Source organism: Schistocerca americana, chromosome 1, assembly GCF_021461395.2.
Source record: "Schistocerca americana isolate TAMUIC-IGC-003095 chromosome 1, iqSchAmer2.1, whole genome shotgun sequence".
Classification (NCBI taxonomy): domain Eukaryota; kingdom Metazoa; phylum Arthropoda; class Insecta; order Orthoptera; family Acrididae; genus Schistocerca; species Schistocerca americana.
This window is the reverse complement of record NC_060119.1, coordinates 1,212,607,046-1,212,623,331: the sequence shown is the minus strand read 5'-3', so window position 1 is coordinate 1,212,623,331 and position 16,286 is coordinate 1,212,607,046. Positions and strand designations below refer to the sequence as shown.

The following is a 16,286-nucleotide window of genomic DNA, read 5'->3' as shown; positions in this document are numbered from 1 at the left end:
TGTATTTTTGCTACTGATGAAGGTACATTTAGATATACCGAAACCGTGGTCAAGGATTTCAATAAATCTTTATTCTGCAACTGTCTGGCTGTTATCATTTACCGTTACGATTTTTTTCCGTTAGTCTATTAGCATTAGTGTATCATCACCATCTCTATAATAATATACGATTTTTTGATCAACGAGTTTATGTTACTGAGAATTTTTTTGTAGCACGTTTAACAATATATCCAGAATTTTCCAGCTATGCTGCATCCTACGGCTACTCCGTCTGCTTGTGTGTAAATCGTGTTAAATTGAAAGTAGTTATGGTGTAGTAATAATTGTAGTAGTTGTGTAAATTCGTAGGTGTCTGTTATGGAAGTAGTAGGTCATTCTCACTAATGGTGATCGTTTCATAAATCAGGATATAAGTGTAGAGATCTGAAACATCGAACGACAGGAATTTTCCTTTTGTTGATACTTCTACGTCTTTTAATTTTCGTGCTAGTGATCTTGACTTTCTTACTACGGTATGTGTTTTTTATCATAAGCATAGAATTTTTTTTAGAAGGTTGTTTAATTTTTGCTGATGAGATATGTAGGGCTATCTATGCTATCTTCGACTGGGCGGATCGGAATGTTTAATTCCATTTATAACTGAATACAAACGAACAAATCGAATACATAGGACTAAACACAGCCCATATCGAAATCCGTCTACGAAAACTGAGTACAATGACAGCTCCTAGCGATGCTATATGGACATGCAGAGATCAATATCTACGTAACAGCACTAATAGACATACCATATAATATCGCTGGATTATCAGCCAAACAGGTTGTCACGAAAATACTGATGCATAAAATATAATCTCAGATAAGCTAATAACCAACCGTTGTTACTACAATAACACCAACCGAAGCAAATAGACAGTGGCAGAACCACCGATATCGTCTAGATGTCAAAACAATTAGCTGTACGTAAAAATGTATAACAATAAAATCCATTTAATAATAACCAGTAAAATTATGTACCATTTGCTTACAAATAACCTGATGATGGCAATTCAACCGAAATAGACCTATTGTAAAATAAAAGTAATAAAACTTAACAGCGTATTTGGAACTATATATTATAGTTATACAATGTCCTTAAGAGATATGTACCACCCAGCTGGCCACAAAGAATATAAATTACACAAAGTTTCAGTTTACTTAATGCTAACGGAAAGGTCATTTTGATAGCCTAAGTAACGAAGAATTCCAAATATGATTCTAAAAAAATCGCTCAAAGCAAAAGGTATTAGACAGTTAAGTTCAGGCTGTAAGAGATTTAAACGATGCATAGATATTGCGGACACTGATATAAAACAAAATGAAAGGAAAAGGCAATAAATCCATACGTTAAATGAGTATGTTGGAGAACTGCTTTCTAGCACTGCGCTTCGGTGCGTTTGCATATACTTGCATTTTAACTGGTCGCCTCTTTACTTCAATAACTTATCACCAGAACGGTGAATCGTTAACTTATAATTACTTTTTCCACGAGATATATAGCTAAGTAATGTCCAATAGCTTGTCAGGTTTCTGAGGGGCGTATGTTGAGTCGTTAAGAGATACACGAATTTACAGATTCCCCGCACGTACTCAGGTGGTCATTTGGTGTGAGGCGTCGAATAGGCTCGAAAGTTTAATAATACAGTGGAAATTAACACTACCGCTAATCAACCGTCATAATTTTTAGTATTGTAAAAGGTGTACAGCCACTATCCAAAGGGTTTCTTTGGGTTACGTCAAAACTGACAATATAAAAAATACTCCTCAATGTTTCATAACCTCAACAGGCAGTTCTGCAGGTTACAATAAGCCGTCAAAAATAATGTCACAATTAAAGGTGGCTCCAAACAGCTTGCGTAAGAAACAGAAGACCCTAATCGGATATTTTCAGTGAATGCATCTATAATATATCGTTTTATTTCGAATTATTTTCCTCGAGTTTCATATCTTTGCTTACTTGTCGAGTTTGATTCCAGAGAAGCTTGTGCACCAAGTTCACACATCACTGCTGTCGTTTTCGTTCTGATTGCTGACTCTGGGACATCATATAAAGAATACTAGCCTTTTTAAAAGCCCACTTCTGGATTAGAGTTTGTCGAGACTATTAGACAGCTTGATTCTTGACAAAATATTACGTTGCAAAAGTAAACGATATTACTGTCAAGTATAGTTATGCGGAACACAAAATAAAGGGACTGTAATTTCACTATAATAATCATTAAAAGTGTTGTTATACTTAACTATACGTGTTTGTTATTTCCTGGGATATTTAATATCTGCCGCACAAAGTGCCTAGTTGATACTCAGAGAATACAAGCCACATGGAAAGCAGCAGTCGCTTTAAATCGAAGGGTGTGTTTGAATCAGAATTACTGTGTGTACGGAATGCAATTTGAATACGTCTTCACCTGCGTCATCTGTTGTAACATTTTGCGACAAGTATCTCATTGTGTTACTGGAGAATTCGTCTTTTGCTGGTTCAGCTCAGTTTTCAGTGTTTCAAGTAGGGCTGTGTTAGAGCACGACTCGAAGTTTTCGAACAGTTTACGTCACACGTTGTGAAATCTCGGGTTCTGATGGATCTTTAGATCTGCCGGCGATCTAGCGACTTTTGTTGCTACGATATCTACCACGTGCCTATGCGTTTGTATGGCACTGTGGATTTCAATAATAAAACCGACTATGAAACACGGACTAAAAATCTTCCGAGGTGTATGTCGTATGTAAGAACATCAACTAATTAGTAAATAAGAGTTTGCAAGTTCTCGAGCTGGTGCTATCTCCGAAGGCGGGCATTGCCGCTGTAATTTACTCTCGCTGTAGGAATTACAGTCGTTTTACCACTACATACTTCGTTTGTTGGGCATTTACTTTTTTATTAAATTCACCCCATGTTTCACCTGAAAATAATGCTCTCTGCTCGTCCAAATGTTCATTAGGGTATCGTGTAGAAATCTGAAGAAAAGCGTCCGATCTTATCCTTTATATATCACAAACATATATGATTTAAATCAGATTAAGAAATCTTATTAAGGCATTGACATTCCTCTTGCCTTGAAGGTAAAGTGCAAAAAATTTCATCAAGATCGGAGTAAAAACAGAGATTTGTATGAATTACAAACAAACAAACGAAGGGACACACTTATTTACATAAATAGGTTACAATGAAAGCACCACTGAATGAAATAACGTACTTAACCAAAGTTGCAAAATGCCACCTTTTTATAATCTTATCTGATCGGCAGGAAATCAGAGTCAAGATTAAGACTGTTTTATGAACATTGTCTAGATCAATTTTATTCAGTTAAGTACTACAATAGGAAGGATTTTACCACGTGCCATTAGTCACTGGATAAGATATGCATTAGTTTCGGACTGCTACTGATACTTGAAGTAAGGGGCACAACTACCTCTACTCTTGTAGCCGTACATTTATAATGTTTCCTGGCAAGAAACGTTATAGATTAATGTTCATAACTGAATATTTCAGGCGATTCGAGGTTCTGAACGGACAATAATGTCGGAGCAAGTTGTAAACGACCTATGTTCATACGAGCGTATTTTATCTACTTAAATCATCTCTCACACACTTTCACCACACCTTGGAAGATGCTACTAGGGAGGGGTCCGTAGCAGAATCTGCAGCACTAAACGAAATAATTGTCCAGCACACAGCTGATACGGCGTTTATACTTCTGTAAGCGTGGTCTTGCGCTACGCTGCTATGGCGAAATTTGCTGGCCTGATTAAGGTTCACCTCTCATTCTGCAGGACTCCAAAACGGATAGATCTCATACCCAGTTACTCTTATACAAACTGATGAAGCCCCAAAAGGTTGAAATGCGTTATTGAAATAAATAACTTTGTAAACCAGACTGTATTTCAATTTAATTAAATAAAAAATCTTTTTAATGTAACACATATTTAAAAAGGACTAAAAAATATAAAGTAGGCCCGTACAGATCCCGAATCACATACACATAATTCTGAAACTTGGTCGTAGCGAATGTAGTAGATGTTGTTGTTGTTGTTGTTGTTGTGGTCTTCAGTCCTGAGACTGGTTTAATGCAAGCTCTCCATGCTACTCTATCCTGTGCAAGCTTCTTCATCTCCCCTTATCTACTGCAGCCTACATCTTTCTGAATCTGCTTAGTGTATTCATCTCTTCGTCTCCCTCTACGATTTTTACCCTCCACGCCGCCCTCCGATACTAAATTGGTGATCCCTCGATGTCTCAGAACATGTCCTACCAACCGATCCCTTCTTCTAGTCAAGTTGTGCCACAAACATCTCTTCTCCCCAATCCTATTCAATACCTCCTCATTAGTTACGTGATCTACCCACCTAATCTTCAGCATTCTTCTGTAGCACCACATTTCGAAAGCTTCTATTTTCTTCTTGTCCAAACTATTTATTGTCCACGTTTCACTTCCATACATGGTTACACTCCATACAAATACTTTCAGAAACGACTTCCTGACACTTAAATCTACACTCGATGTTAACAAGTTTCTCTTCTTCAGAAACGCTTTCCTTGCCATTGCCAGTCTACATTTTATATCCTCTCTACTTCGACATCATCAGTTATTTTGCTCCCCAAATAGCAAAACTCCTTTACTACTTTAAGTGTATCATTTCCTAATCTAATTCCCTCAGCATCACCCGACTTAATTCGACTGCATTCCATTATCCTCGTTTTGCTTTTGTTGATGTTCATCTTATACCCTCCTTTCAAGACACTGTCCATTCCGTTCAACTGCTCTTCCAAGTCCTCTGTAGTAGATAAGGTAAAATATTCATGCATCAATCATGTATCGCATGCGACCCACGTTTTCGTTATAGATCTTGCAAGTTTTTCATAGTGATTAAATATTCACCGTGACAGATTTTGAGAATTATGTGTATGCGGTTTGGAATTTGTCTGTAGCTAAGAGAAATTATTTTATACATTTTAGCCCGTTTTAAATAATTTTCTGGTTTTTAGCCTTGTTTGTGTGAAATTGTTCAGTGGATTATAATCATTTTCATCGCATTATGTGGGAGATATGTGTTATTTTTAAGGCTTACTTCATTGTCTTTTCGTCCATTCATATCTGAAACACAATAGTGTTACACCTATCTATTAATACTACATCAGTATATTTAATTACTATTTTGCCAAAAAAAAAGCAAAAAGAGAAACAAAGTAGACTCCACCACGCAGTATTCAAAAGAGCGAGTTAATATTATATTGTCCTCCAATTCTGAGTTACGTTGAAAGTTTCAGATCTGTAGCTCGACGGAAAATTAGCCTGAATTCAGTTGCAAAATTTGTACAGAACAGACAAACAGACAAGAAAGCGTCCTTACAAAAACGTGTTAAAAAGAAAAACAGGCGCAACGGAATGTAGTCGAATTAAATCAGGCGATGATGAGAGAATTAGATTAGAAAATGAGACTCTAAAAGTAAAAGATGTGTTTTGCTATTTGGGCAGGAAAATAAGCGATGATGACCGAAGCGGAGAGGATATAAAATGCAGATTGGCAATGGCAAGAAAAGCACTCATGCAGTAAAACTTTAGCATCATGCATTACATCGTAATTTATTACTTCGGTATTACTAATCTATGCGCAACACATTTTTCAGACAGTACCCATTTATACTACTCAAAGTACCTGCAAAATTATATCATTGAACGATACATAGGTCAAGAGATGTGACACCATAAACACTGAGATGCGTGAAAAACTTACCTTTCTTAAAACTGAGCTATATTATATATGAGACTCAAATTTTTCAAAGAATTCGGGGTGGTGGAAGGAGACTAGTTCAGAATACAAAGCCATAGGAAGAAGGACTGAGTTCATTTAGAATCCGCTAGTTGAATCAGAACTACATAAATTGTGAGGGAAACACATACCAATCAATGATTTTATACATTTACTGTTTGAACTGTAGGTGTCTCCACACTATTCAAATGGTTCAAATGGCTCTGGGCACTATGGGACTCAACTTCTAAGGTCATTAGTCCCCTAGAACTTAGAACTAGTTAAACCTAACTAACCTAAGGACATCACACACATCCATGCCCGAGGCAGGATTCGAACCTGCGACCATAGCGGTCTCGCGGTTCCAGACTGCAGCGCCTAGAACCGCACGGCCACTTCGGCCGGCTCTCCACACTATTCTCGGAGTATTATAATCACGCAGTTGCTCGCACAGTTTTTTATCTTCAGATACAAATCCAACAACAAACTGTAACAGATGTACCCATGTTTTACTTAATAACATTTCACAGTGCACTCTAAACAAGATGATTGTTCTTCTGTTCTGTCCTCACAGCACTATTGTGGACTCCCCGTTAGAACTTAAAAGAAAATTACTGCCATCAGAATCACTCTTAGAAGGCAGTAAGAATACAGATTGATCGTGTTAGAGTAATTGCACAACTACAGGACTCCAATGTTAATTAATTCATAATTTAAATAAAACATGCAGGTATAAGAAAAACAGTGCGTTTGCACTAGAATACGTTAATTATAAATCGTTGTTACAAATGGTTATTTTTACTTTTTTAAATAAAATACTTAGGTTTTGCTCCCCGTTTCCTTACCAACCACACAGTTTTAGAAAGTTCCTTATTTGATCATATGTTTGTTAGCAATGTTATAAGGTCCTCAATGAATTTTTCAAATTAAGAGAAAACAAACCTCAATAATTTCCATTTACTAATTTTCAATGAACAAGACGAAAAGTAGTAGGTGTTGACAGTTGTGTCATAGATCAAATTTCGCAAGAAGGAATTACAATAAAATGGACACTACATCTCTGCATGAAACCACAGTTTCGTGACATACAGGTATTGATATCTATTTATTTATGCATCAACAAAGCCATCTCGAATCGTACGCAAAGCAGCAGATTATTTATTACACCAGACAATTTTCTAACGTTATTCATCATCTGGAAGTACCAAAAACCTTGATCTCACACAAAACAATCATGTAGACATTTTCATATAACAACGTGGAACATATAGCCGTAAAGTTATGGACAAAAAACCACAGTTTCGCGACATACAGGTATTGATATCTATTTATGTATGCAAAGCTTTACTGAACACTAAATATGCAGCATATGCTAATATGATACGTGTTAAGTAATAAATTAAATGAGTACCCACGTCAACACCACAGCAAAGCACAGTTTCACTCACTTTGGAACGTCGGTGCTGTGTCAGCCTTTTTTCAGTACTTTTTGTTAGCGTAAGTTGCTAAATTTCCGAAGATGCGTGCATGAGTCGGCGATGCTACATCTTGCGTGACCATCTTTGAGCTCATGTACATCAGGGTGACAGAAACGTATTCTTTTGAGAGGTGACCAATCATTGCATCGTCAGCGAAAATTTAAAAAGGCCGGATGTTTAACGCTGATGGTGGACTGTCGGAGCTCGGCGGTCACAGATCTAGGCGGAGCCACATGCTGCCTTAACTGGTGATCTTGCTCTCGCTATTATATTTTCCTGCGTGATATTTATGCAACTTACGATGTTTCTTTCCGCGTGGTAACATCAATCATTTTATTGACGGCTCGTATGGACTAGAATTCGTCGTATCGCGGATGGTTTTCAACTATGCACCCGTGTGGGTGAGTACATTCACCCAGTACTTCTCAGTCGGTTCTTCTATTGTGCTTATGTAGCCTCTCTCAGCTGGAAGCAAGGCACTTAAATGTTGTAGCAGCTTTCTGAAGAGTATTACCTTCGAGTCTTGAAAAATATAACCTGGATAATTATATTTATTTGTGGGACTGTAGCTTAAGTGCATGAATACTAGGTACTCATACGCTTACAACATTTGGTGCTATGCATATGAACCTATTTAACTGTACTTTCCTCTCTAGATACCTTGCATTAGTATCTGAGTGGCTAAATATTTCGATCACCTATATCACAGGCCAAAGAAATTTTTTAAAAAATACTATTTTTACTTTGATAGCTGATCTTTATAGATTTTAATGAGCTGTAAAAATCCTATGATTACAGTAAACGGGGAAATTAATGAAACGCTTTGTTACAACATAAACACTGTTTATATTTACAGTAAGTTACTTAAAACAATGATATGTGTTAATAGAGGTTTCACTTGTCAGCTGGAATTGGTTTGTACTTTCTTTCTCTTTTTTTTGAAGCTTCTTGTGTAGCTTTTTCTACGATGAGTTGCTTGCTGAACTTCTCGGTGAAGTGACCAACAGTAGTCCCCCCATCTTGTTGGTGTTCCAGCGGCCATGGTAGCGTTTCTCCATCACTAGTTTTGGAGGAATCACAAATAGCCTCCAGTCTTCCTTTTTGTATTCAATACCAAACTCATTTATCAATCCAGGAATGGCTGAGCAGTACACTAAATCACCTGCTTGCTGAAAAAACTTGGAAAATTGCTGCTTTCTCTTTCTATACCAGTATATGCTGGTTCCAACTGCCAATAAGTTCTTTTCTTTTAATCTAGAGCCAAGCAATTCAGCTTTTCTTTCGTTAAGCTCAGATTCCTAAACAAATCGTTAACCTCGGTCTGAGTAAACAATTTGGGCTCTAGACTTCCTGTATTACAATGGAATTAATCGTCATCTGGTTCATCTAAATCAGATTTTACATCAGAAAATACTTTTGTTGGAATAGAATTAAAATCAGCTGGTGATTATGCAACCTGCAAATCTACACCATGCCCTACTGGTCGGATGGCCGCTGGCCGCGGTGGTCTAGCGGTTCAGGCGCTCAGTCCGGAACCGCGCGACTACTACGGTCGCAGGTTCGAATCCTGCCTCGGGCATGGATGTGTGTGATGTCCTTAGGTTGGTTAGGTTTAAGTAGTTCTAAGTTCTAGGGGACTGATGACCACAGATGTTAAGTCCCATAGTGCTCAGAGCCATTTTCGGATGGCGGACGGGAAGTTAGGGTAGCTTATCACGTTGTTTTTCGAATTATGACCAGTAACATCAATAATGCAAAAGTATCAATCATCAGAATGATTTCTTGGCTCCCTCAATATGATAGGAAGAGCAAACCTAAAGGCTTTTTTCTCCTTTTTGGACCATTTTCTCAGTACTTCAACACACACATAACATACCTTATGCGGCGCCCTAGATTTATCTTGATTACCAAGTTTAGATCCAAAGTATGATAGATAAACCTTTTTCACAAAGTCTGTAATGCTTTTTTGCTGTTTTTTGATCAAAAATTCACCACATATATAACATAAACAGCCAGCAGACGTTTTACAACCACGATTAGACATTGTACTCACCACATGTACAGGAAACGGGAAAGTGAGGTAAGGTTGACGGTATACAAAACATCATCTGTTAACAGAAAAACAGAATCGAATTTTTTGCCAGCAAACGTTTTTCAGGAGTGCTACCAACGTCATCTACATCCATTACACCTCCTTTTTAAATTAATTTAACCGTATAAAAGCTGTTAAATTCTTTAAAAAATCACTTAATTTAATAAATTTAACTTTAAAATGTGAAGAAATGGTGGGTGATACAGTTTCTTAAGTATCATATTTGGATTTCTACCGTAAGAAACATAAGAATAAGGTATTTTCAGCAAAAATGTTTTTCCATGGTGAGCCTGTGTAATTTTTAGGCTCACGAGGCAAGCCGACGTTTATAGCATCAGCTGACAACATACGGTACGTATCCTTGAGTCAGAGTCAGACAGTCTCTCTTAAAATGCTGTATTAGTATGCTTATAATTTGTAGTTAGTGATGTATCTTCTTTTATTTGCTTTTCAACATATTCACAGAGGTTTACACACTATTAACATTGCACTTACATGTGCATTGCACGGATAATGCCCATAATCCTTTCACCTGTGGCCCACACGGAACTGCGAGTTCTCAGCTTTCGTTTGGCAGCTGTTTTGTGTCCATTCACGCTCCAACTAGAAGACAGAGGCATGCATCCCCGAGGGAAATACGATATATTTTGGTACAGCTCGTAAGTTTAAGGAACGTTCTGCGCTATTTTAGACTGGAACTGTTCCATTTAATGTAATAAGATGACTAAACAAACGCATGAAGTGCCAGTTGGATGTTATACGTGTTTGTATTTTGAAAAACACGATCATGCTAGATGAGAATTTTTTCAATATTTTTACCTGATTCTGCAGGTCACAATGTACGGAAATTGGTACATTTCAGATAAAGCATTAAACAATCTTCTTTGGGTGGAAATGATAAAGAAGAATCCAATTACATTAATGTTCTCAGATGCTTCTTGTACATCTTCAGGATCTAATTATTCTTGTCTATGGTAAACTGAGAGTAGCTTGGTTAATGACAAGGACAGGTCACTCACAGTTAGCTTTATCATGGCAGGATCCACCAAGGACCCATTACAAACTATAGAGTACTTACGACTGGCTTTCCCTACCAGGATCCATCATGCGGAAAAAAAACAAAAACCTTAAAAAGAGCATATAAACATGGCATATACTATAGAGCCGCAACAGTTCCCTAATGAAGAAAGTTGTCTCCATATTTGACAGATTTCCGAAGTATATAGTTTAGCTGTGGGCTCCATGCGCTGCACCACATAAGCATTAATTTTAGAAGCTTGGAAATGGAATTTTTAGGTTTTTAAAAGAAATTTATACAAGGTGTAAGAAGAAGGTATGGCTAAACTCTCAGGTTTACATCCTTCACACACTGAATAAGATTTGTTGTATGTATATTGGCCTGGACGCGCGTTATTTACGTGTCAGAATTCATTTCTTACTACTCTAGAGGCTACATTTATTTTCAGAAACATGTTATCCTGTATATTTTCAGGTTGTTTTTCATTCCTTCATTTTTCCCCCTTCCCGCAATGTAAAGAACACCAACTCGATCCTACACCTTTTAGTCCATCCCTGCTACTTTGTCTTCGACTATTAAGTTCTCACTTCTCGTCAGTCATGAACGGCATACAGGCAAACCGTGTACGTTAGGTACATCTTGAATTAAGATACTTGTCGTAGATGTGACAACAGCGTTACTAAATTGTCATTCTTTGTAATCTATAATCTCTCGAAAATATGACCGAGACATTATTTTGCTACAGACAATTTTGTATTGCTGGTATGCAAGAAATTGCTGTGTGAAGTTAAAGTGCGAAAATTATATCCCCGACCCATATATACAGGGTGTTAGTGATATAAAGTAGATATTTCTATTGATGACTGAAGACGGTATACTGAACAACATTATATCAGTATCTTCACTTTTAGGAGATTAATAATTACGTCTGTTACGAGTAATATTAATTTCAGGTTCGTTAGTACCTCCATGTACACGTGGCACAGACAGCCATTAATGCTTATTTTCTCCTGGGTAGTGGGTCAAGTATTGTAGTGTGGATGCGTGGATGCTATACCGACAGGCATAGTCCACTTCAGCAGTAAATTATGTGATGTGCTTGCTGGAAGGCTGTTAGATGCAGAGAAAAGACTAACCAACACATTGAACTGGGTACGTTTTGGGTATCAATGGCAACAGTATCTGTTCATATACCCCTAGCATCTTGTATAATTAGATTCCTTATACTCTGATGTGTGAAAATTACCGAACTATAACATTAATAAGCCACGGCTGCAAAATACTAACACGAATTCCTTACAGACGAATGGAAAAACTGGTAGAAGCCGACCTCGGGGAAGATCAGTTTGGATTCCGTAGAAATGTCGGAACACGTGAGACAACACTGACCCTAAGACTTATCGAAGCCAATAGATTAAGGAAAGGTAAACCTACGTTTCTAGCATTTGTAGACTTAGGGAAAGCTTTTGACAATGTTGACTGGAATACTCTCTTTCAAATTCTGAAGGTGGCAGGGGTAAAACACAGGGAGCGAAAGGCTATTTACAATTTGAACAGAAACCGAATGGCAGTTATAAGAGTCGAGGGGCATGAAAGAGAAGCAGTGATTGGGAAGGGAGTGAGACAGGGTTGTAGCTTATCCCCGATGTTATTCAATCTGTGTATTGAGCAAGCAGTAAAGGAAAGAAATGAAAAATTCGGAGTAGGTATTAAAATCCATGGAGAAGAAATAATAACTTTGATGTTCGTCGATGACATTGTAATTCTGTCAGAGACAGCAAAAGACCTGGAAGAGCGGTTGAACGGAATGAACAGTGTCTTGAAAGGAGGATACAAGATGAACATCAGCAGAAGCAAAACGAGGATAATGGAATGTAGTCGAATTAAATCGGGTGATGCTGCGGGAATTGGATTAGGAAATGGGAGGCTTAAAGTAGTAAATGGGTTTTGCTATTTGGGGAGCAAAATAACTGATGATGGTCGAAGTAAAGAGGATATAAAAGTAGACTGGCAATGGCAAGGAAACCGTTTCAGAAGAAGAGAAATTTGTTAACATCGAGTATAGATTTGTCAGGATGTCGTTTCTGAAAGCATTTGTATGGAGTGTAGCCATGTATGGAAGTGAAACGTGGACGATAAATAGTTTGGACAAGAAGAGAAGAGAAGCTTTCGAAATGTGGTGCTACAGACGAATGGTGAGGATTAAGTGTGTAGATCACGTAACTAATGAGGAGGTATTGAATAGAATTGGAGAGAAGAGAAATTTGTGGCACAACTTGACTAGAAGAAGGGATCGGTTGGTAGGGCATATTTTGAGGCATCAAGGGATCGCCAACTTAGTATCGGAGGGCAGAGTGGAGGGTAAAAATCGTAGAGGGAGACCAAGAGATGGATACACTAAACAGATTCAGAAGGATGTAGGTTGCAGTAGGTACTGGGAGATGAAGAAGCTTGCAGAGGATAGAGTAGCATGCAGAGTTGCACCAAACCAGTCTCTGGACTGAAGACCACAACAACAATATTCTGATGGCATAATCAGGTAAATGACCTATTTTAGCTATAGTAACTCACATAACTGCACACAGTTCCAAAGCAGTCATCCAAGGAGAGCTAAGTATCTAAAGCCACACTGTACTGGACATAATACTTGAAACAAAAACAAAACATTGCATAAGAGGATTTGGACGCAACTAGTAGAGACAGCGCTTGCACATCAGCGCCGGCGGTAGCCGAATAACGATGATGGGAGGTGATATCGGAATATGCGTATTCTCATAAACATAACTTGACATAAGAAACATAACTTCATAAAAGAATCACTGTGTTAACAAAACATCACCAGTTACTAATAGCAGGAGGTACGGTTGCGCTTGGAACGTAATTCGTGAATTTACATACAGAAAAGGAGCACTTGGTTTTATAGGAACGCTCTGAGAGTTATGTGGATCCGGCAGCCCGGGATGTCTAGTGCGCGAAGAACCGCGATGTGGCGGGCAAAAAGGCTGGGAGTGGTCGCCAGCGACCTCCAGGTTTCCTTTAGCAACGCAGCTCCGCGTACCGGACTCTTCCGAGAAAGAGTCCGCGACGGAAAACAGGCGCTGGCGTCGCTCCCACAGCGCACGCGCAAACACACCCTGTATCTGTGTGTGTGTGTGTGTGTGTGTGTGTCGGGGGGGGGGGGGGGGCGGTAGAGGCGTGGTGTTGAAGAGGGAGGGGGGGGGGGGGGCTTAGCTGCGATGTTCACCGCACATCCTCCCATTAGCCCGTCTTCCCGATCTCAGTTATTGCAATAAATCACGTCTCAGAAGCATTTGCATACAATAGATGGATTCACTGTGGACTAGCAACGTTGTCGCTAAGCGATTGCCCATCGTTTTAATATGGGAGACGCTGCGTGTTGGATACAAACAGACGCACAGACACTCACACACATATACAGAGTTAATTGCTGTATCTCCTATAATTTTCGGGAGGGTCTGATAAGAGCACCTTATCAGTTTTTACGGTACGTTAAGAGGTTTATCACAGCATAGCAAAACCTTTAGCGACATGAAAATGTTTCCCTAATTAGTGTATCATATTCATTCGGGACAATAACAACAATAAATCGTCGAAGTTATTAGCTAGTTAGAATACGTACCTCCTGAACTATCTGAGTTTATACACGCGATACTGGAAAGGGCTATAATTATGTCCTTAGCACATGCTGGAACTACAGTTTCCAGAGGCTAATAAGGAACAGGTCTCTTTATAAAGCTTTTCGATGAAGCAGGATTATTTATGATGTTTTTCGGTAGAAATTTTGTAGGTTCATTTTTTCATACACATTTCAAATAAATGCTCCTAACTATCTTGAAAACTGTGAACGTAAGGAATAACTTTGCTCAAGCAACATAACTTGAAAAAAGATATGTTATCGAAGTATAAAGTAAGTTCTATGATTTAACAATTTCAGTAAATGTTTCTAAAATTGTTCCCGTTTACATGTGATGTGGTCTGAGACGATACTTTCAACCTTCGCTTGCTTTAAATAACCGAAGCTAGGTGGGTGTCGAAAAGGTGTTTCAGTATTGTTTTATTCATGTTGCTGTCTTACACGTTCATCGAAGTCTCCATCAAAAGTATCGTTCATATTGTGGTTCAAATGTTATTAGCAGCTCCAGTCGTTTTGGCTTCAAGCGACGAGCAGTATCTCATACAAAAATTTACATTCTAGATTCATAATATCAAATCCCAAATACAAATAGGAACAGAGAACGGTAGATCCTAAACAACTGTGCTCAAATACACGGTTAGTAATCTACGCCTAGAGGAATCAGTTCGGTTTACAAATACCAGGACGAAAGGTAAAAAGCAACTATTACTGTGAGTCACGCACAAATTTACGACCCATGTCGGAGCTTTTCTTTTTCTTTTCGCTTTTCATTGACCGGTTTCTGAGCAGCATGGCGCGTGAGAAGAGCCAGAGATCAGAGCAATGTTTTTGTGTCTATAGGTTCGCCTGATTCATTTATCTGTATACAGATAACTTCCAGGAAACGCTTTCAGTGTGAAGAAATACAACTACATCGAATATTATTGCAACTTTTTCATGTTCTGTGATATTTGAAGTACAGTGGATTTTATGTTTGGACACAACATTCTCTACACTGAATATAATTAATAAGACATCACTTACAGTAACTTCTATTGTCACAACAGTTACAGACAGACAGACGTACTACCAAGGATTTAGTAGCTCAATGAGTGATGACTGCACACAATCATCAGCGGGAATGGATGTGTGACTTGGCGTTTACGGCACAAAACCGGTAAGAGTTACGTTATGGCCTCTCCTTTATTTTTGAAACACTGTAAAGTACATGCACATAATAACCAGCAAAACAGTTGCAAAAGATTTCTCTATTACGTAATACAACGTTTCGGTATCCATACTGGTGTTTTTGTTTTATGTAAATACAATTGCGTTTGTTATAAACCTAACGCATGCTGCGACGTATTCTTTCCGATACTGATGCTGCTGTACCAGTGATAAGGCAGAGTTCGCATGTCATCACAATGCCATATTTTAAATATGGAATAATTTTCGGTCGTTGTTCGGAGATATTTATCGAGTATTTCTATTTACGGGATTCACGATCTTCGGTGGCTCACTGCAGAATAATTCGTAATAATGATTTGTTCAGTTTCTATTCCGTGAAAGTGGCTTCATTGTGGTGAAAAAGCCTATAATGCGCAGTCACGTAAAACATACCCCAGAGCAATGCACCAATCTTCTGATGCAAATGTACTGTGATGTGGATCCCATGGCTACGGGAGCACCTCTTCCACCATATTCAGTGGACCCACACGAGGAGAACGTATCAGCCAATTTTTGATCATACTACTGTGTATCACAATTAACGTACAAATCAAAACTACCAGCCGGCCGCAGTGGCCGAGCGGTTCTAGGCGCTTCAGTCTGGAACCGCGCGACCGCTACGGTCGCAGGTTCGAATCCTGCCTCGGGCAGGTTAGTTAGGTTTAAGCAGTTCTAAGTTCTAGGGGACTGATGACCTCAGATGTTATGTCACATAGTGCTCAGAGCCATTTGAACCATTTTTGAAAACTACCAGAAAAGTCAAACCCGAAACAGAACCACCCAGTACTGAATGCAAGCCTGAGGGCGAAGAATAAAGTAGGCATTACTGTTGTCAACCGCAAATACCGTGAATGAATGGCACAAATTTGTTTCCATACAAGATGCACAGTGCATACCGTCGACATTATTTGTTGTAGAGCGTAATATAAACACAAATTGGGGGAGGGGGGGGGGCAAGAAATCTAACGAAACTCAGTTACTCCTCAAGGAGCCATTGGTGACAGCGGGTCCCTTATTCCAAGATAGAAAATGTCCCTGAACGATTTCCAA

At 38.6% G+C, this 16,286-nt stretch overlaps 1 protein-coding gene across 1 annotated transcript in view; it reads right to left on the bottom strand.

The window, feature by feature from the left end:
• LOC124619829 overlaps positions 1 to 16,286 on the bottom strand; it is a 1,389,509-nt gene that overhangs the window by 1,372,610 nt on the left and 613 nt on the right. The gene's annotated exons all lie outside the window — the stretch shown is intronic.